Source organism: Sciurus vulgaris, assembly GCF_902686455.1.
Source record: "Sciurus vulgaris genome assembly, chromosome: 5".
Taxonomy (NCBI): domain Eukaryota; kingdom Metazoa; phylum Chordata; class Mammalia; order Rodentia; family Sciuridae; genus Sciurus; species Sciurus vulgaris.
The window spans coordinates 30245889-30269374 of record NC_136465.1 but is presented as its reverse complement, the minus strand read 5'-3'; the positions used below and the strand labels follow the sequence as shown (position 1 = coordinate 30269374).

Sequence of the window (23486 nt, the reverse complement as noted above, 5' to 3'; positions counted from 1 at the left end):
CTTAAGGATATAAGTTATTAACAATACTAACGTGTAAGTACAAAGAATATTAAATACAAAATAGTAATTTCTAATGAGGAAAGAGATGAAAATGTAATTAAAGAGGGGAGCAAAGAAAGTTTTATCTACCTAAGGTGCTACCTAAGAATTATTTTTGAAAGATTTAAAACAAGCAAGAGACTCATAATTGCTGTAAATGAGTGGTTACTTGTATTTGTTTATTATTTTTGTGTATTTTTCAGTTCTCCTACTGAAAAAAGAGGGGATGTTGAATTTTTAACAATTCAATTGTGCTTTAAACTTAATGGAATAAAGCAGGATGTTCAGTGTGTTGTGTGATCTCAACAGTGGAAAACAGCAACGGTAAACTGGTAGCCCACAGCCTGACAAGGACTCCAGCTTATTTAGTGTGACTACAGTGAAAACTGAGCATGCAAAGTATTTTTTAATGGGAAGGATTTTACAACATTTAAAAAGTGGGAGACATTTCAAAAAAAAGTTCTGATTTCTGGTTTCTCTTGCAAAATCAGGAGATCTGGCAACTTGGGGTCACAGTCCCATACAGCAGGATGGGTAGAATTGAGTCCATGTGGCTCTTTGAATGGACAAGTGGAGAAGCACTGCCCCATAGGAAGGATATCAGAATATATGTGCCCTCTTCTCTTATAACAAAGAAAAAGGCTAGGCACTTCACTTGGCCTATTCCACCCATGTTTGTAATCTGTCTGTTTCTTCTAGACATCTAAATTTGTAATCCCCGATTTTTGAAAAAATCACTGAAGAAAAATTGGAAGAAAATAAAATATTTTCTACAACCGGCTCTGGGTCAGTCCTCAAAAGTTAAAAAGCACTGTGATAAACTTGGAAAAGAGTTGAATTCAGAAGATTCTGCATATTTCCTCTTCACATGATAGTCCAGCACTCAGCTAGCCTTCCAAGATTATTTTCTGCCCCAGCCTTTGATCATTTCTGCTCTTATTACAGAAAAGTTCCTATCATAGTTCCTGAGCACATCAAATCTTTTAAGATTGAGTCCCTCTCTTTCTCAGGCCATTCATGGAAAATTAAAAGTAAAATTTTAAAAATCCTTCTTTCCATTTCTACACTTTAAGCAGCTACCCAACACACTCAGAAGCTCACAATGTAAGTTCACTCTGAGTTTGTCCTGATTTCCTCTGATTATGTTGTCTTTGCCTCCACATCTAGCAGTTCTTTCTGTCTCCTACAGCACTTACCAGTGGGCATGTACATCATCTGTCTGTGTCACTACACCACAGGGAGGACAGATTCCCCTGGCCCCTTCATTGTCAGCTTAGAAGGGAAGTGTCTAAAAAATTGTTGACACTCAAAAATATTAAATGACATATAAAACATTGAAAATCATTATTACAAGCTATATGTAGGAAAAATAGGCAAGTAAGTTTAATCTGTTTCATATGATGCATTACGGAAGTAAACAGTAGCATGCTACTTTTCTTTCACCTGTATAATGGTTAATTTCAATTGTCATCTTGACTGAATTAAGAGACGCTAATGATTAAGAGGCCTCTGGGTGTGTCACTGAGGGTGTGTCTAGGAATAGTGAACTGAAGTGGAGCCCCTCCAATAGTGTGGTGGCACCGCCCAATAGGATGGAATAAAAGTTGGAAGAATAAGGGAGCAGATGCAGATACCAGCTTGGCTCTTCTTGATTGCTGCTTTGATCCTCTGAGGACATGGTGGAGATTTGAGCCTACTTTTTCTTCTATATGTTGCAGGGTCTCTGGTCTAATTCCTAAGTCTTTGATCCATTTTGAGTTGAGTTTTGTGCACAGTGAGAGATAGGGGTTTATTTTTATTTTGCTGCATCTGGATTTCCAGTTTTCCCATTTGTGAAGAGTATATCTTTTGTCCATTATATGTTTTTGGCACCTTTGTCTACTATGAGGTAACTGTATTTTTGTGGGTTTGTCTCTGTGTCTTCTATTCTGTACCATTGGTCTACCTGTCTATTTTGGTGCCAATACCATGCCGTTTTTGTTACTATTGCTTTGTAGTATAGTTGAAGGTCTGGTATTGTGATACCCCCTGCTTCACTCTTCCTGCTAAGGATTGCTTTGGCTATTCTGGGCCTCTTGTTCTTCCAAATGAATTTCATGACTGCTTTCTGTGTTTCTATGAAGTATGTCATTGAGATTTTAATTGGAATTGTGTTGAATCTTGTATAGCACTTCTGATAGTATGGCCATTTTGACAATATTAATTCTGCCTATCCTAGGACATGGGGAGATCTTTTCATCTTCTAAGATTTTCTTTAATTTTTTTCTTCAGTGTTCTGTAGTTCCATTCTAGAGGTCCTTTGCCTCTTTTGTTAGATAAGCAGTCAACAAATATATGAAAAAGTGTTCAATATCTCTGGTAATCAGAGAAATGCAAATCAGAACTACCCTAAGATTTCATCTCACTCCAATCAGAATGTCAATTATCAAGCATACAAGCAAGAATAAATGTAGATGAGGATGTGGGGAAAAAGGTACCCTCATACATAGCAGGTGGGATTGCAAGTTGGTGCAACCACTCTGGAAAGCAGTATGGAGATTCCTCAAAAAACTTGGAATGGACCCATCATTTGACCCAAATATTACACTCCTTGGTCTATTCCCAAAGGACTTAAAATCAGCATACTACAGAGATACAGCCACATCAATGTTTATAGCAGCTCAATTCACAATAGCTAGATTGTGGAACCAACCTAGATGCCCTTCAATAGATGAATGGATAAAGAAACTGGTATATATATACAATGTAATATTATTCAGTCATAAAAAAGAATAATATTATGACATTTTCAGGTAAATGGATGAAGTTGGAGAATATCATGCTAAGTGAAATAAGCCAATTCCAAAAAACAAAAGGCTGAGTGTTTCCTCTGATAAGTGGATGAAGATACATAATGGGGGGAGAGGGTAAGGGAAGAATGGAGGAAGGATGGATTGTGTACAGGGAATTGAGGAGTGGGGAGGGGGCAAGGGGAAGGAAATATAATGGAATGAGACAAACATCACTACCCTATGTACATGTATGATTGCACAAATGATGTGACTCTACATCATGTACAACCAGAGAAACAACAGTAGTACCCCATTTGTGTACAATGAATCAAAAAAATTTTTTTAATCTGCTCTCATCAAATTTTGAATGAACAATAGAGAATTATTAACTGCAATGATGATCATGTTGTGAGTGTATCTGACTTGTTTATCAGGTAATTGAAAGTAAAATTACTTTTAAAAATGTACTCTTAATTGCTTTGCAAAATAGGGGTGTTGTTAATTAATAACACTATAGATTATCTTAACTACCTAAAAGTTACAGTAAATACCATATAGATGGGATACACAATGGCAGAGTTTTCTCATATTTTCTATTTAATTTACTTGGAAAGAATCATCTAGTTAACATGTATACAAGTAATACAAACCACAAGATTTATTTAAAAACCAAGAGGATATGTTCCTGGAATATTCAGATCATGCAGGGATATGAGTCATTATTAACAGCAAAGTTCTAGAATCCCTTTCTCTGTTCTGACTTCTGGCTCTGATGCATCTGGACTATTTCAAGAAGAGTTTTGTGTTTTAGTTTTGTCATCTAAAAAGCAATAAAACTCCCAAAAGTTTATCGAGGAAAGATGCCATAACATTGAAATGAACAAATATTTAATCGAATTCTTATAAAAATAATATACTAAAATCATTTACTTTTAAGTGAAAAAATTATTATATAGTTCAAATTTAAAAACCCACTTGGGACTTAGATTGTTCTCATATAATAAATTTTATGTCCATGATAATTTGTAATAAATAATCATAAATATTCTCAAAAATCTTAGTTATACATACTTAAAATTTTATCATTAGATAATGTCATAAGCAACTTTTAAAATTATTCAACTGTAAAAATTACCTCACTTCCAGATGGGACTTTTGGTAGACAGTGCCATTCACTGGAAACGGAGAAGACTGAGATGACACAAGAGCTTTCAGTTTGAGGTAAGTTTAGTCTGAAGTTTGTGAAATACCAAAGGGAAGACCAAGTGGGTGTCAAATATGCTAATCTAGTACCCAGAAGTGGGACCTGAACTTGACTTGGAGATCAATTGTGTAAGACATAATATAAAATTATCAAGTAAGTAAAATCACCCAGGAGAGAAGAAAGGAAGAAAGCAGGTGGATTATACCTTGACTAAAGTTAAACATGGGACTAAAGAGGAGTTGCTGGGAAAACAAGCTAAGGAGTAGCCAATATAGTATATAGTACTACCAAAAGGAAGTGGGGAAATTTTTACTGTTGATAAAGACAAGTAAAATAAAAGCAGATTAAGTTCAGAGTGGAAAATATGACCATTATTTTTGCCCTTTGACAAAGGTGATTTTGGCAGAGTGATGGGATTAAAAGTAAGAGTGATGAAATTTGATGAATAATAATAATGACTGTCAACATCTGTAGACAGTTCTTCACAGTATGAATACAAGAGGGAACAGAGAAAAGAGGAAGTGAACAGAAGGCAATTAGAAATCTTGAGAAGTAATTTTTGTTTTAAATTTTGTTTGTCTATTAAGTAATAGTAATTTTGTTTGTCTATTAATAATAATAGATGTTGGCATGGATGTGGGGGAAAAGGTGCACTTGTACATTGCTAGTAGAGTTGCAAATTGGTACAGCCACTCTGGAAAGCAGTATGGAGAATCCTCAGAAAACTTGGAATGGACCTGCCTTTTGACCCAATTATTCCACTCCTCAGTTTATACCCAAAGGACTTAAAATCAGCACACTACAGTAATACAGCCACATCTATGTTTATAGCAGCTCAATTTACAATAGCTAGATTGTGGAACCAACCTAGATGCCTTTTGACAGATGAATGGATAAAGAAACTGTGGTATATATACACAATGGAATATTTTTCAGCCATAAAGAATAATAATATTATGCATTTGTAGATAAATGGATTGAATTGGAGAATATCATGCTAAGTGAAATAAGCCAATTCCAAAAACACCAAAGACTGAATGTTTTCGCTGATAAGTGGATGATGATATGTAATAGGGGTGGGGGAGAGTGAGAGAAGAATGGAAGAACTTTAGATTATGTAGAGGGAAATGAGAGGGAGGGGGATATGAAAAATGGTGGAATGAGACAGACTTCATTACCCTATGTACATGTGTGATTACACAAATGGTATGAATCTACATTGTGTACAACCATAGAAACGAAATGAGGTACCCCACTTGTGTACAATGAATCAAAATGCAGTCTGTAAAAATAAAAATAAATTTTAAAAGATGAGAAGTACTAAGGTGTTTCTGTATTCTAATATATTTAAGCAAATTCCACTAATAAATCACAGTTGTTATGTCTTCTGATAAGATATGGAAACTAAAACCACGTTACCCAGTTCCTTCGCGGCTACTCAGTTTTAAGACTTTGAACTTAGGGCAGAAACTTTTACTTTGACTTCCTTGGCCCCCTCAATTTAGTACATATTTCTAGTTTCCTTTTTCTTTCTTTTATTTATTTTTTTTTTATTTCACAGTCAGAATCACTATCTGATAAAAGGAATTTGAAGAAATAGTTTCCTGATTTAAGCATTTCTCCACTCCGCAAACAGCCTCTGCTCCTTCAGTTGCAACTAACAGAAATCCAGAAGTGACCTAGTACAGTTTTAGGAATTAGGCAAATGCTCAACTAATGAGATCTTGTTTGAACAAGTATTATAAACATCACACAGTCATATTTATTCATATTTATGAAGAGCAAAGCATTAACCTACAAAGCTCCCATATCTAATTTTCATGAACCCTCTAGGATGTGAAAGAATTATTGAGAACTCCAAAAAGAAATAATTGCTTGTAGAGAGAAGCACTTTACCATTGAAATTTTAATTAACTAAATTCACACTTCCTTAGCTTTTTACCTAATGTCGTTTTTCTGTTAAATGAGCTCATGCAGGAAACCACCACAACATTTAGTTGTTATTATGTCTTAGACAACTGAGCTGTGCCAGTTTCCTGCTTTTGCTTCTTTCTGATGACCTTGAGAGTTTTGAGGAGTACTGGTAAGGTACTTTGTGGAACGCTCCTCTACTGGGATTTGTTTCTTGTGATTAGGCAGGGTTATGAGTTTTAGGGAGGAAGACCCTAAAACCAAGGTACCATTTTCAGTGGCTCATGTCAATGGTACATCCTATCAACATGACTTACCCTTTCAGTGTGGAACAAGATCCCTTGACTGTGGCAGCATTTGTCAGTTTTCTCCCCTCTATATAGTTACTCTTTTTCCCCCATTTCTACACTGTAATGGAAGTCACTATTTTCAACCCGAACATAAGTGTGTGAAGTTATATTCCACTTTTCAGATGGTTGGGTGACTACAAAAATTATTTAGAATTCCTCTGCAAAAGAGATTTGTCTATTCTCTACCATTTATGCGTTTTTCTAATCATTTTGTAACAGTATGGATTCATGGATATTTATTTTATATTGGTTTATAGTTCAATACTAATTTATTTATTTGGTTATTCCTCTTTGCCATTAGGAGGTCTTACCCCTTTGGCCTCCCAATATACCTACATCTTTGTGGAGTTTTTATTTTTTGTGTGTTTTAATTTTGTCCTTACTTTCCAGTACTACAAGATGCTCCAGGCTCATCCTATCTACTTCCTGCCCCAGTTCTAGGTGTTAGAAATCGAAATCTAGGTATTAGATCTATTGATGTTCTTGTACTACTACAGTTATCATGGTTTCTAGACCCTATCAATTTAAAAAGCAAATAAATATGTGTGTATACTAATTTGTATGCTTACATAGCTAAATAATATTTCTATATTTAAATTTCTGAATCTATATTAAGCAAAAAATGAGTTCCTGCTGATTTCTACAATGCTGTATTACTCAGGGTTCTCTACAGGAACACAATAATTTATTTATTTATAAAAGGAGATTTATTAGATTGACTGACAGGATCAGAAATTGGATGGTCCCACAATGGCTATCTGCACACTGGAGAACCAGAGGAGCTAGTAGCTGCTCAGTCCAATAAGCTGGAGCCTAAAAACAGTAGGTATCATTGATGCAGCCCTAGTCTAAGGCTGAAGATCTGAAAGCACTCTGGAGAGTTGTTTGGTACAAGTCCACATGAAGACAAAAGTACCTGGAGTCTGATGTCCACAGGTAATGGCAGCAACAACAGACATACCTGCTCGAGAAGAACTGAGCTTGCACTTACTGGGCAGGACTCCTCCTTCTGCTTTTATTCTACCTGGTACCTCAACCTATATTAAATGGTGCCACCCACATTCTGGGAGGGTGTCCCCCCATCAGTTTTTGGTGTCACAGGCTGATCATCTCTGGAAACACCCTCTCAGTCATACCCAGGGTGTACTTTACTAATTTCCTAGACATCTCTCAATCCAATCAAGTTGTCAATCAAGATTAATCATCACAAATACTAACCCATTCACAGGTGGATCATTTAGGCTGCTTCCTTGCTTATCTACAACTTTCTGCTCCAAAAGTGGAAATCTGTTTTCTATCATTCTCTATCATTTTACATAATTGTTCAATCCCAGTCTACTTGTGTCAGAATTATGATCCTATCCCATGGGAAACAACTTTATCAAGTAGAATAAAGTGCTTATATGAAGTTACTTTGCCTTTCATTTTATAGACCCTACTCATTTCCAAAGTTGCATAGGTCAGCACTTCAACCCCCATCACTTCAGTAAGGGTGTTTCACACATCTGTAATACTGTCAGATTGTTTTATCATACTCTGCATTTCATTCTGAAATTTCCCCCACTTCAAGATTTTTTTTAAAAATTTGTGTACACTAAGGTTCACTCTATGTACTGCAAAGTTCTTTGAGTTCTGAAAAATACCTAGTGTCATGAACCCACAATTAAAATATCAGACTTATACCATCTTAAAAGGAAAGAGCAACCCTGTGCTTCAACCACTCAACCCTAATCCCCTCCCCATGAACCTCTAGCAACTTCTGATATGTTTTAACATCTCTGTGGTTTTGCCCTTTGCATAATGTCAAATAATTAGTCATATAATCTGTAATATTTTTAAAAAATGGTTTCTTCCACTTATCAATATGCATTTTAGACTTACCTATGTCTTTTCATAGGTAAATAGTTCAATTATTTTTATTAATGATTAATATTCTTTTACATGAGTGTGCCAAAATTTGCCTGTTCACTTTTTAAGGGATATGCTGGTTCCCAGATTTAAGCAATTATGAATTAAGTTGTTATGAACACCAGCATGCAGGTTTTTTGTAAGATGATACATTTCACATCAGTTGGATAAATACCTAGGAACATGATCTTTGGATATATAGTAAGACTATGTTTACCTTCATCAGAAACTGCCAAACTAGCTTCCAAAAACTTTGCACCACTTTACATTTCTACCCTACAATCTTACCAGCAGTTTTATTGTTTTATTGTTTGTTTGTTTTAAATTTCAGTCCTACTAATGGTGTGTGGTATCTCGTTTCCATTTGCAATTCTCTAATGAGCAATGATGTTTAGCATCTTTTCAGATACTTATTTTCCATCTATAGTTTTTGATGGGGTGTCTTTTCAGATGCTTTGCCCATTATTTAATTGGGTTGTTTATTTTCTTTTTGTTCGGTTTTAAGAGTTCTTTGTATATTTTGGAGGAAAGTCTTTCATCAAATATGTGTTTTTCAAATATTTTTTCCCAACCTCTGGCTTGTCTTTTTATCCTTTTAACAGTTTCTTTCACAGAGAAATAGTTTTTTACTTTGTTTTTAATTTTGATGAAGCTCAACACAACAATTTTTTTCTTTCTTGTATCATGTGTTTGGTGCTATGTCTAAACTTTGTCACCAGAGTCAAGGTCATATAAAATTTCTCCTATGGTTTATTAACGGAATTTTATAGTCTTGTGTTTTACATTAAGAGCTATAATATATTTTCAGAAAATTTGTAGGACTTACAACTAGGTTCATTTTTTGTTCAACATCCAATTTTTTCAGCACAATTTGTTGAAAATTTATTCTCCGTTGAATTGCCTTTGCCTATTTGTCAGAGATCATTGTTTCTGTTCTATTGTTCAGTTGTCTATTATTTCACTACTATACTTTCTTGATTACTTTTACTTTATATTAGGTCTTGGAATTTTGTAATGTTAGTCTTCCAACTTTGTTTTATCTTCAGAATTGTGTCAGGTATTCTAAGCCTGTGACTTGTTATATAAAATTTACAATCAGTTTGTCAATACCTATAAAATCATTTGCTGGGATTGCATTGAATATCTTCTTTAATTTCAGAAGACCTGAACGCTAACAATTTGACCCTAAATGTATGAAGATGGATTTCTATTTATTTAGGTATTCTTTGATTTCTTTTATCAGTGTTTTTGTTTTCCAATGTAGACGCCACATAGACTTTGTCAGATTTATTTCCAAGTCCTTCAGGTTGGTGGGTGCTATTTTAAATTGTTTTTTTTTTTAAATAACAACTAAAATTTTTAAATTTTTGAATACCAATTTTAATTTTAAATGCCAATTGTTCACTATTGGTATATAGGAAAACAGTTGATTTTTATGTTTTTTTTTATGTTTTCTCAATTCTTTAGGATTTCCTACAAAGAAAATTATATCATATGTGAAGAAAAACAGCTTCATTCCTTCCTTTCAAATCTACACAAATTTCCTTTCCTTATCTTATTGGATTAGCTGGAATACCAATATGATATTAAACAGAACTAGTGAGAAAAACAGTGTTACCTCATTTCTAATCTTATGGAGAGTACCTAATTTTCAACATAAGTAGTTGTAGATGTTTTATAGATTTTGATAAAGTTCTCTATTTCTAGGTTCCAGAGAGATTTTAAATGAATGGATGTTGGAATTTTTTAAATGTTTTTTTCTACTTTGAGAGATGTAATCATACACTTCTTCTTTAATCTGTTGGTATGGTAGATTATATGATTGATCTCAAATTTTGAACCAGTCTGACATATCTGCAATAAATACCACTTGGTTGTAGTATATAATTATTATTATGCATCAATAGATTTGATTTACTAATATTTTGTTGAGGAGTTTGCATCTGCGTTCAAAAAATATATGTCTTTAATTTTCCTTTATCCTATTTCTTTATCTGTTTTTTTGATGTTAAGGAAATGCTAGTCACATAGCAGCTGAGGGCAGCTCTATCCTCACTAATTTTCTCCCTTGATGAATTAATTACTGAAAAAAGAGTATTGAAGTCTTCAAAGACAGCCACAGATTTTTCTTTTATTTCTATCAGTTGTTTTTCTTATGTTTTGACACTCTATTGTTATGTGAATACACTTTAAGTATTGATGGTCTTTAGGGAAACCTCTCTATCATTGTATGATGCTCCTCTTTATCCCTTGATAATATTTCCTCTTCTGAAGTCCATTTTGTCTGAACTTAATGTAACTATTATATTTTTCTTTACATTGATGTTAGCATGGTATATATTCTTTTATCTCACCTTTTAACCTCAGTCATTGTATATTAAGTGGGTTTTTGGTAGACAAAAAATACTTGGGTCTTGTTTTTGTTTTGTTTTGCTTTGGATTACCTCTGCTAACCTCTGTCTTTTAATAGGTATATTTGGATCATTCACATTGAAAGTGATAATTAAAATGTTGTTTTAATATTTTCCATGTTTTTAACTATTTCTTATTCCTTGCATTTTCTTTGTTCCTTTTCCCCTTTTTTTCTGCTTTCTGAGGTTTTAATGGAGCATTCAATAATATTTCATTTTATATTATCTCTAGCCTTATCAATTATACTTCTTTTATTAAATAATTTCAGTCGTTACTGTGCTGTTTCCAATATATTTTTGAAACAATTTGTATCACCCTTCACATAAATAACACTGTACTGCTTCAATTGTATGTGCTGGTCACATAACAAAATATTTCCAATTCTTTCACCCTCTGCCTTATTACATTCCTGTCATTTATTTGGTTTGTGCATAATTCACAACCATGCAATATATTACTTTACATTACCATTTATATTTCCATTATTGCTTTACATTCACATTTCCTTTTAGATCAATTAAGGATTAAGAGCAATAAAATATTTTACTCTATCTTCATTTTTACTTCTGTAACGCTCTTCCGTTTTTCATGTAGGTCTGGGCTTCTGACATATCCTTTTTCTGAAGAGATTCTTTAAACATTTCTTTCAGGGTGAGTCTGCTGGTGAAGTTTCCTGAGTTTTTTCTAAGAAGTCTTTCTTCTCCTTTATTTCTGAAGGACAGTTTCACTAGAAACTGAATTCTTGGTTAGTGAATTTATTCTTTCAACACTTTTCTCTCCACTCTCCTCTTCCTTGCATGGTTTCTGACAAGAATTCTCCTGTGAACATTATATTTATTCCTAAAGAGATAAGGTGATGTTTGTTCTCTCTCTCTTTCTCTCTCTCTCTCTCTTCTCTTCTATTTTATATTTTTTGGATATGATATGACTAGGTGTAGTTCATTTCTTTTTGTTTTTTTATCCTGCTTTGTGTAGTTTCCTGGATCCTTGTTTGATATCTTTCATTAATTTTGGAAAATTTTTAGCCATCATTATTTCAAATATTTCTGCCGCTATTTTTTTTTCCTCTTCCAGTATTCTAGTTATACCTCTAGTACAAGATTTTTTAGTTGTCTCAGAGTTCTCTTGCATTTTCTTTTAATTATTGTTTCAGTTTATTTCAGTTTTGAGTGTTTCTGTTGATCTGTTATCTATTGATTCTGCTAATTCTTTCCTCTGCTGTGTCTAATCTACCAATTAACCTACTGAAGATATTCTCTAATTCTGTTAGTGATATTTTTATTTCTAGTATTTCCTTCACTTCTTTCTTAGTTTTCATCTCTTCTTACATTATCTAGCAGCTCTTGACTATTACATATTTTTTCCATTAAAGTTCTTCACTTATTAACTATAATTATATAAAATTTCTTGCCTAATAATTCTAACACTTGGGTTCTTTCTGAGCCTGGTTTCTTGGCTTCTTCAGAGTGTATCTATATTTCTTTCCTTTACTGTTCTAATACTTGGATATAATGGGTGATAGTAACAAAGGTCAGCAGTCCTTTATTGGGAGGATTTGTTGTAATCTGGTTAGAAGTTGTTTTTAATGATTGCTGGAGTCGTAGGAGCCAGAGGTACAGCTATTGTCTCTCTTCTTGGTCTTCTGCTGCTGTAACAACTCTTCCTCAGAGATAACCTGTGTCTTTCAATTCTTTTAGCTGTAGTTCACTGCTATTTTTCACTGTTATTACATTATGTTGTGGTAGTGGTCAGGTGTGGGAGGTAAGAGTCCCAGAATCTTATGACCAAGTCTCAGTGTTTTAATCTGCCTGTGTACCTTTGAGTTGTGACCTTCACAAGTGTTTTCCCAGTTGCACACCTCTTTTTCCCACATTAGATGTAACAAGAAGTTCATGGGGTAGGGGCATCCTTCCCCAACTGGGAGATGAGTCTTACGGAATACAAAACGGGTCTTTGTTATACAAAACACTCCAAGGGTATGCACAATAATTACTACTCCCCTCTTTTGCCAAAACAACGAAAAAAACATTATTTGGATCTTTAACATGAGAATCTGATGAAGTTTCTAGACGTAAACCTTTGAAAGTTTGGGACTTTCCTAAGACTGTGGCCCCAGAAGATTCTCACTCTCAAGCCAGCCTCTTCTCAGCCTCTGGCAAGTCATTAGTACCATTTTAGTATCCCTAACCACTCCATTCCAGGTAAGTAGATCTCTCCTCTGACTCTAGATACACCTGTCTGTCTGGATTTCAGAGTGGCAGTTTGCCCTGCAAACTCGGTTCACTAAGAGGTCTGAAAAAGGACATTAATTTTCATTTTATTCACCTTGTTTTCATTGCAAGTTTGGAAGTGATGGCCCTCTTCAAATGTCAAGACTGAAACCAGAAGTCTCCTTTGAATTTAAAAGGAATTTTTAAATATCAATTTGACCAACATCTTTTTAACCTGTGATTCATAACCAACCAAAAATATATGTGTATTTGGGCAGCCTATGTATCTGTGTTTTTGACAGGTGTCTAGAGCTTTTGTTAGAATCACAAAGGTTTTCATGCCTTGAGAAACTAAGAACTACATGATAGAAAAATTTCTGTATGTAAAAAGACAATTGAAATCCTCAAGACAGGAGTAAGAAGAAGACATAAAATACATCCCATTCCCTTTCATTTGAATATTTTTGAATGATAAATATAAATTATAAGGCAGGATCTGCCCTACATGTTTAGTTTGGGAAAATTTACCTTGCTGTAATAATTCATCAAGATATTTTAACAATCCAATTTGCAATTTGGCATTAAATAAATTCATCTAAATCCAAGACAAAATTTGTTGTTTTATGGTAGTAATTGAAGAGCAGACTTGTCTAGATGTAGGACTAAGGTAAGATTCTAACAAGAACACATTCAGGGATTGTTTTAACTTTCCCAAGAGATAAGGACTTAGCTTCATCTGTTCATGTAACAGAGTAAGCTAACTAACCCCAACTGTGATGTTGGTGGTGTCTCTCATGTTATATGTTATATGAATACTATTAACAATAAAGCATCAAGATAAAAGATTACTTTTCAGATTTGTAATACCATGTAAACCCTTGCACTCATTTTCAAGACTGATCAGATGGTATTGGTAAGAGAGGGTGAAAAGAAACCTATGTGCGAGCATGAAATTAATGAAATTATTTTATTAAGAGAGCATTACAGTGGCATTATAAAATCCCCACCTATTTCCTGTCATCTTTAACAGATAAAAAGGAAAAGAAGCCCTACTGTTTACAGGGAGAAGATCCTGTGGCTAGTCTCATCACTATTTTGCTGTTGCTCAGTATTTTACATTATCATCAGACTTCCTAACAGTAGTCTCTGAAAGATGAAAGTGGACTCTCACTGAGAATTCCACACAAATGGATTAATTTGTGTCGCCATTTTTGGCACGTTGCCATGGATACAGCCATCTGAAGGCCTCAGTGCAGCTGTGAGTTGATTGACGGTCCATTCATAGCACAGGGCTTTACAAAACCAGTAACATAAAAGAACGCTCATTAGTGGACAAAGCTCTTACATACACATTTGGGTGAGGCTTCAAAGGCTGGATGTTACCTCTCAGTAAATCTGACCTTCATGTTAATATCACTAATGAAAGTAAGAAATACACTGTGAAAGAAAATACTAAAAAAAGGTAGAGTTAACATATTTTTGAGACCTAGCTCATTTTGCTTTCATGCAAATCTAGCTAAAAGACAATAGATTGAATACATTAACAGAAAAGGGTTTGTGTTATACATGCTATACTTTCTTTTAAAAAATCAGAGTACAAAAATCATTTTTCATTATAAACTTACAGCCTGTTATATAATTAATAATGGGAATAATTTCCACCATTTACAATGGAATTAAAAAAGTACAGGTTGCATACTTCTGTCTTCTGTATAGAATAGCACACTGTGAAGTACAACATAGTTTACAATGTCACATACCAAAGTGTGCAAAAATGCACTTTTATTTCTTTATACTTAAACTTAGCCCATTAATATTTTATCAGTGCTTGGTAATGAAATACTCTGCTCTTACATATTCAGAGTAATTCAATCAACTCTGATTTGACACTCCAGGGTGTCGATTCTGTCAATTCAGGATGCTTCCCACATCATATTTTTAATTCTCATCTCCTTGAGTGTAATCTAGGTTGCTGGGGTGGTTTAGATATGGCCTTGTTATCAAAGAATAGCAAATGGTCTTGTATGCTCACCATTGGCCTTGCCTGCCCCTGCAGATCTATCACTCTGGCCTTGAGCACTGGCCCCTATCTTACTACATCTTCTACTGATATTGACTTCCTTAAGTTGTTAAGTCCTGTGTCAGCCCTCCTGTCTGCCTCCTCAGACATTTCCATGCACTTCTTTGGGTGTTCAGGAATGGTCTTCCCCACAGGAAAGATCGTGAGCTGCTTGCAGACCTGACTCTATAGACATCGAAGTACCTGAGACGTAGAGAAAAGAGGCTTTTAGCTAATTGGGCAGAGAGAAACTTTGTCAAACTCCACTGCATCTTTACTAGTATTAACTCCTCATGTTGTGTCTCATCAGATGGGTAATGTGTACATGAAGTTGCTTTTGACACTTTGATCTTCTTTAGTTATGAATCTCGTTTTACTTCCATCAAAAGGGCCAAAAATAACTTCTTTAGATTTTCAGCACTCAAGATTCCTGCTGTTTGCCTTGAATTAGAATCAAAAGACATCATTTGGCACATAACCCATGTATAACATAAGCTAATCCATCAATGTGACAGCAGAAATGAAACCAAGACCCCACTGTCCTTTCCATTGCTGATGGATTCAGTAGGATTTACTATTTCGTCCCATCTATTTCAGTTAAATTGGGCAGAAAAAAACAAATCGAAATTAACATTTTGGAACTGATTACTTAGAAATACTTCATGTGAATTAAAATTTTAGCACCTAAATGAATCAAAACACTAATGAACTGTGGAATGCAGGAAGATTTGCTCACATTTGTACAGGTGCATCCTAAATGGAAATAGTCTTTGTAATAAAGTATATGATTGATCTATTCTAAAGCAGTAGAGTTCAGTAAAAATAATGTGACTCATGTATGGGAATAAGTCATGCAGGTAAAATAGGAGACTGGATGAGAGTGTTATAAAATAAATCATCACATAAAAGATTCACATTTTATGTATTTTTTCTATGTTGTTATTTATACATTATCCAAATTCATTATTGTGTAGTACAGAAAGGCACAGGGATAAAGAGAGGGAAGCAGCTGAAGAATCTAAGTCATATTGTGAAGAGGAAGGAAAATGAATTAAGAAAAAAAATTCTTAGAGAGCCTCATGTGGTAAAATAAACAGTAGAAGGTACATTGCCAAAAGAGTAATTACTAGGCAGAATAGAGAATATAGAACGTAAGTTTTAATTATGCTGCTTTGTAAAGTCCTCTTTAGTTTTCTACTTCCTTTTGGGCAATGGTAGTTAATTCTAAGATGATGCTTTGATCAGGAAATAATAAAGGAGTCTATGTATTCATAGACTCTATCCCAAACCTTTGAAAATGAAAAGTGCCAGAGAAAGGTCAAATTTCCCAGACCTCAAAAGTATTAAATCACACTAAGAAAAGAATGAACAGATAGGCATTTAGAAAGATACTTTATGTATAAGATCATTACTATAGATGGACAGGTAGGCAATGCAGGGTATTTCTTGGGCCTGATTTAGGAAATAAATGCAACGAGGGAGCAAATAAGCAAATTGTTTTTAGAAGGGAATTAAGCATAGTCTTTCATCTTCATACACCCAAAGTTTGTTAATCTTTTCATATATGTTTAAAAACCTTAGTTTATTTCTATAGGTAACACTTGTTATATTTCAGAAGTATTTAAAGCAAAATAATTTTTTTTTATTTCAATAAAAATTGAAAAACAAAAAGTTGCAAGTTGAGCTGGTTTATAGCTCAGTTGGTAGAGTGCTTGCCTCCCAAGCACAAGGCCCTGGGTTCAATCCCCAGCACTGACAAAAAGAGAAAAAAAAAAAAAAAAAAAAAAAAAAAACGAGAGAATTACAATTTAAATATGGAAATACATTAGTCTGGATTTTTGTAAGCATGTAGGTAAATACCTACCCACATTTGGTGATTTTACTTCTAGAAATTTTTGATGGTTTTTTGTCTTTTAGTAAGGTGAGATTTTAGGATTTTAAGTCTAATTTCCAAGTGATAGTTATGAAATCTTTTTTTCTAAAATCTTGCATGTCATTTATCAAAATAAAATATGCTATTTGGCTGTAATATCCATCTTGACCCACTGTAGTCAACAATGAATATTAAAACTGAGCATGACCATATTGCTGGCTATAATTATAACTTATAAAGGAAATATTAGCATTGGTGGTAGCAATACAATCAGAAGTTAGTAGTCATTCTAACTAAAAATTTGTGTCAAAAATGCAATAAAACATGGATTAATGATACAAATTGATATTGAAATTTTATGAAATTTCCTTTAAAAATTAAAAATAGAGATAATTTTTGCAGGTATTAAAGATTTATGGACAAGGATGTCCACTTACAACTTCAGAAATAGTAATGGTGAAGAAAATGAGTAATTTAGATTGTGAAGGTTCTAGCATCAACTTTATCAGTTAAGGTTAAGTGCAGAAATTAACAATTCGAACTGTTAATTGCAACTGTGTCATTAGTGTGCTTAACTTTCATTAACTTTAAAAATTTAAAACAAAATCTTATCAGAAATGCCAAATTCATTTATAACTGCCCAGTTAATCTGTATCCATGGATTAATCCACGATTAGGTTAAGGTTCTCATAACCTGATTGTTTTACCTCTGAAAATTCTTGCACTGTCTCACACATGAGCTTCAGGGACATCTCATATCTAAACCACAACAAAGATTTTAAAAATGACATTGAAGTGAATAGTTTAATGCTAATTTACAGAATGAATTGTTTGCAAAACAATCCCCATAAAAGTAATATGTTAGTCCATGAATTGCTATAAGAAAATACCTTCCGATACTTTAAAAACACCAAAAAAAAAATTTTTTTTTTTTTTTTTAGTAGTTCTAGAGGCTGGGAAATTCAAGTTCAAGTTTCCTGCAGATCCAGTATTGGTAGGTGCTCTGTTCTTCATGTATGGCACCTTCCATGGAAGGTGTAAGGGGCATATAAGCAACTTAAACCTCTTTTACAAGGGCACTAATCCCATTCATAAGTCTCTGCACTCATGATCATATTTATGAATGAAAATACTCAGTAGTTTGAAATGTCCATTCTTCCTCTCCCCATGATTCTGGAATTGTCATTCAATGTCAGTTAAACATCAACCTGAAAAGGTTTGGTTTTGGGTTTTTTTTTTTGTGGGGGGTATTAATAATGATTTAATAACTTAAATCATTTGATAATTCATATGGAAGACATAATCAAACATATCTATGTGAACTATGTTGGAAGATACTGGGAATAAAATGAACAGAAACTATACAGTCCAAACTCTTAAGGAGTTTCATTTGTAGTTGAAAAGGCAAAAAGTTTCAAAATACAAAAACTTAAAATTACATGTGATGCATAATCAGGTAACTATATAACAGACCAGATCCAATTAAAGGGTGAAAGGCTGAGAAGTAACCTTTAAGCTATAGCAAAGAACATCCAAAGACAAAAGCATATGTTGAAAGACTGAAAATCTACATGCCATTATATTGAGAATGGTGGAAGTTACGGATCTTTTCTTCTTTACATGTACTGCTTAAAATTTCTATGATATAAATTCTAAGGGAAAAAACAGTAAATTAGCTTTCAAAGCAACTTGAAATTAAAAACAATAGCTTAAACATTTGTGAGTTTTTCTAGATTGCCTTTCAACCATTAGTCTACATTCCTATGTTTCCTATTTAAAAATTGATTTATTCCATGAATGGATATAGATAAAAACATTGGAAATGTACTTTCTCATTTGCTATGATTTTCTTTGTTCTTCATTCACAAACATGCTCTGAGTACTTTGAGAACTCAAATATCTACAACTTTTCTTTCAGCAATTTATATAATCATATTCTGTATATAAATATGATGAAAAATGCAGAACAGTTTTTATCCTTAGAATTTATATCATAGAAATTTTAAACAATACATGTAAAGAAGAAAAGATCAGTACCTTCCACCATTCTCAACATAATGGCATGTAGATTTTTAGTCTTTCGACATATGCTTTTGTCTTTGTATGTATTCAAGTATTTAAGTTTTAGAAAATGTTGTACAGAATTACTTGGTGTTACTCCAAAAAAATATATCTGATTCAGTTTAATCCTGGAAGAATTTAGTCAGATTGATCTCTCATAATTGGTATTTTTAATTTTTATGAATGTTTATTGAATAGCATTGCTAGTTATGAGGCCAAGAAAATACAGAAAAACTTTAAAATTTATTTCCTTGAGATTTTGGGAAGATATAGGCAGTGGAACTAACCTTTAAAAATCAGTATCAACTGAAAATTAGCATTTCTAATATCTTTTGGCAATGAAAACCCATTTGTCTATTTTTCTCCTTCAAAATGTGGCTAATTGAACATATTACTATACAAGATATGAAGATAATTATCATTTAGGGTTTTGATACCTACATAAACTGCTCTACTTTAACGCTTTTCACTGATTAATCTTCAATTCAGTATAAATGTCAACATATATATTTTGTAATTCATTTAAGACAGTTATGCATTCTAAAACTGAAAAATATACTTTGTATTAATATTGCATTCTAATGCCTGTCAAAGGCACAGTGAAATGATGATTTTTTTAAATATGAATTACTTAGATTTTCATGTAATGCTAGTAGCTTTTCAAACACAATTGACCATTAAACAGTCTATGTTTCCAAATAACTCAATGAGTAAACTCCATGATACCCCAGAGTTTTAGCCAATTTCAGCATTGAAAATGCATAAACCCATCTAAGTGCTGCTTCAGGAACTCTTCTTGAGAGCCGTTGGCAAGTGTTATGAAATAGCCAATTAGAAGTTTCCATGAGCAACTGGAGCCAAAGCATTGTGGGCTTGGCTGAAAGGCGCTCCAGGGGAATGTCCATTCCAATCCATCATAAGCAGAGTCACTTCGTTTTACACGACACTTGTATGCTTCATCAAGGGAAGTGTTAATCAACATGCAATAGCTTTTATTTCAAAATTTAAGACTTAAGGATAAGTCATTGGTAGTTCTTCCAAATGATCTCCAGGACAGGAAAAGAGAAGCCAGAATAAGCAATAGAAACCTCTTGTCCCACCAGTGACCTTTATCTTGAGCTAGAGTTACTTCCTGATGTAGATGTTGGAGACATTTCAGTTTGTATGTGACTTTAATCCAAACCAGCTCCTTAAAATGAGGTAAAAATAAAACTCTAGGTACCAAAGAACCAAAAGGGGTAAGATATAATGTATGCTACTGCTAAACATGATTCACCAGTACCTCTGGCAGGATATTAATTTTCTCCTCTTATTTGATATAGGCTCTTCTTCCAGAAGTAAAGTACAGGAAAAGACTATGTGCCACTTATACTTAAATTCAAATATCTTCCATTCACATTTGCAGTAAAATAGCTGAACAATGAACAACTATTTCAACAGACCAAGAGAGTTCTATAATGAGAGACTTACTGCCAGCAGTTATCCTTTAAGTTCTGGAACAAAATGAATCTTTAAAAATCCTTTCATTCAAGAGGATAGAGGGAAAGAGCTGACAAAACGAGGTCATCAGCACAGAACTTGCTGGGTGTGTGTTATTAAACTTATTAAAACCTTAGCTTAAACTTATGATACAGAAGTCACCTAGCCTATACTCTGATGATCCTCACCTCTAGTTTGTACCACATCTACCTCAAGATTTGCATAAAATCAGGAAATTCAACATAAAGCCCTCAACCACAAAAAACAGGGTGTTAACATAAGAGTCAAAATTCAGTAAATTTAGACACAAGGCAACCTCATTCTATTTTTTACTTCCTTAATAATTTGATGGAAAAATGAATGGGAATAGGGAAAAAAACTATAGAACTATTATTCATTTTAATGGAGAAAAAGGGAAAAATTATAAATGTATCTCAATATGATTTTTTTCGGAAAAGGCTTATCAGAGTTGATTTATGAAGTGTCATATTGAATGAAGCTGAGAGAAGTCACAATTTCTCTTCCCATGATACATCATAGAAAATTACCTGTGAAGGACAATGAAGGGAGAAAGAGACTTTGCAAATATGGTGAATAAGATTTTGTAAGCCTGAGAGAAAACTTAAATATAGGAGGAGGATGCTTTCAAAAAGGATCTAATGAATCAATTTTGATGGAGGAGGGACACACAAGATACAGACGAGAATAGTAATATGGTACAGAGAGCTTAAAGAAGATTAAGAAATCATGGGCTCTTTGGAAAGTAATAAAATAAAAGGCAATAGTAGAGTTGTCAGGAATTTAAGCAATAAATATATTCTCTTATAAACATATATTCTCTTATAAACAATGGAGAATTAGAACTAAACTAATATTGGTTGATTACTTTCCATACACCAGCAGATCTGCAAGCTATATCCATCCCACAACACGAGGAGCAATTTTCATAAGCTTATCATGACATACTAATTTGTATCCCAATTTCTTAAGTGGGGAAACCAATATTCAGGGTCAGTATGTTGTTAAAAGTCACACTGTTATGAAAGACTAGATTCACAGCAATGGAGGTAATGACCAATTAAAAACGCATGGGTCCTGAGGGTTGATGACTAAGAAAGTTGAAGCAGTAGAAGCAATGGAAGAATTTAAATTAAATTAAGGAACTTGGGTCCAACTCATTTCACACTGATACTTTCCTTCTCAGGAAAGCAATGTACTCTCTGGCCTCTGGACTCTTCCTCAGGATTATTCACTCTGCCTGAGGAAACCTCCTTCACCGTGGCACTTTCTCTCCAGCCCTTTACCTGTTAATCCACAGTCCTCACCTCCTTTGGAAGGCCTAGGCCGTGGCTCCCCAGGTAATGCAGTCTATCACCACACTCATTGTTCAGGGGCTTCTTGTCTCTTACTATGACTATGTACTCCTCTTGATGATGAGCTTCTCAAAAGCAATGATTGTGTCTTTTTTACCCTTTTAGCCATGGAACCTAATTCAGTGCCTGGGACAGAGTATGAGTTTCACACACAGTATTCCTGAGAAAAGGTGGTGGTATTAAAAATGAATAAGAAGCATACTCAAACGATGTGATTGAGGTAAAGGTAGAACAGGCTGGAAAGAAGATTAAGGAGACACATTCCTCAAAGATTCTAGGTAGCAGGACAGCTTTGTCCTTAGAAGAGACAAGCATCAAAGACTCCAAGGTTCAGAAGAGCTGTACTGAGTACAGTCGGTGACACAGTGAGGTGAGGTAAAGGAGTATTTGAAAGACTAGCTGATTGTGGCCCTTAGTTCTTCACTCATCCTGAAGAGACTTTCTGTTACACATGGAAAAAATGTCCAGATTCTTACCATCTCTACTGAGCCCTAGGTGATCTCACCCCTCCCATTTTTCCATGTTTCCAACCCCAAGTCCTTCTTGTTATTTCTGGAACATGCCAAACTCATTTCTAACTTAGGCCTTTACAGGGCCAGCTCCATGTTAGCATTCAGGTTAGTTTTTCCAGGAATGACAAGGTGAAATGTCACCTGCCTCACTTCCAAGCAGGTGAAATGTTACCTGCCCCACTCCCAAACATGTCCATGCTGTTTTGCTGCTCATGGGTCTTTGAAAAAACAGCATTTATTGTTTGTTTGATGATTTACTTGTTTGGTTTTTTTAACTTAGTCTGGAATTTTCAGGTCCATGAAGGCAGACACTTGACCTTTATAGTTTTGAATTTCCAGCACATCCTAAGTGCTTAATAAATAATTGTGAATAAATGAATGAATTGATAAACTACCCTGTGATTTTTTTCTTGTAACATTATCTGGGGAATGGATAGACGTGAAAATAAGAGCTAATATGTTGGTTTAAATGTATTATTAGTTTACTGTGGGCACTGTTCTAACTGCTACAATTGTTAATATATTTAATCTTCAGAAAAACGTATCATTATTCCAAATTGCAGAAGGAAAATAAGAAAGACACTGGGAACTTATGGTGAATAGTATAGCAACAACAACAGAGGTACAATGCCATGTTAAGACATCTAAAATGAAAGCTTCCAGTTTTCTATCATCTAGCACATGGAACAATTTCTAAAATGCATTGCTTCCCCTTCCTTTGACCCTCTATCTTTGCAGAAACTCACACACCTCCTTCAGGATTTGGTGCATGTATTGCAACCACTGCATAGTTTATGTACAGTATCACCTGTGTCGTTAGATGTGCCAACCTCTTTATTCCCACAGAAACTTCTACATAACTGTATTAAAGCTCAGAGTGGGATGGGGTTGTGGCTCAGTGGTAGAGTGCTTGCTTGCTTAGCACGTGTGAGGCACCAGTTCAATCCTTAGCACCATATAGAAATAAGTAATAAAAATAAAGGTATTGTGTCCATCTACAACTATTAAAAAAAAAAAAAAAAAAACTCAGAGCACATTTAAATTGAAAATGTGTGTTTCCCTAGTTTAATTAGAACTCTCGGAACAATTCTTTTTATTTCACTGTTATCAATATTTTCCATCACACCCCATATAGAATTTTCAGAAAGTGTTTATTAAATTAATTGTCACCATTGTTCAGATGCTAAGAAAATTTTAAAATGGTGTTCCTCTCAAACTTAAGAACCCACATTTTTATCAGTAAAATCAGTTTTAAAAAACCTGATTGAAAAAAATTAATCTTGAAATGACTAGAGTTTTGAGCTTTAAAATGTTTTTATGTTTA

The 23486-nt window shown here is 34.0% G+C and overlaps 1 long non-coding RNA gene across 1 annotated transcript in view; it reads right to left on the bottom strand.

Moving 5' to 3' along the window:
* The window catches only part of LOC306661812, a 100281-nt gene extending 79889 nt beyond the window's left edge, over positions 1 to 20392 (bottom strand). The window contains exon 1 of the long non-coding RNA XR_013763966.1: positions 20269 to 20392. This is a non-coding gene — a long non-coding RNA (uncharacterized lncRNA). The remainder of the gene's footprint in view (positions 1 to 20268) is intronic.
* Positions 20393 to 23486: the final 3094 nt, after the last annotated feature.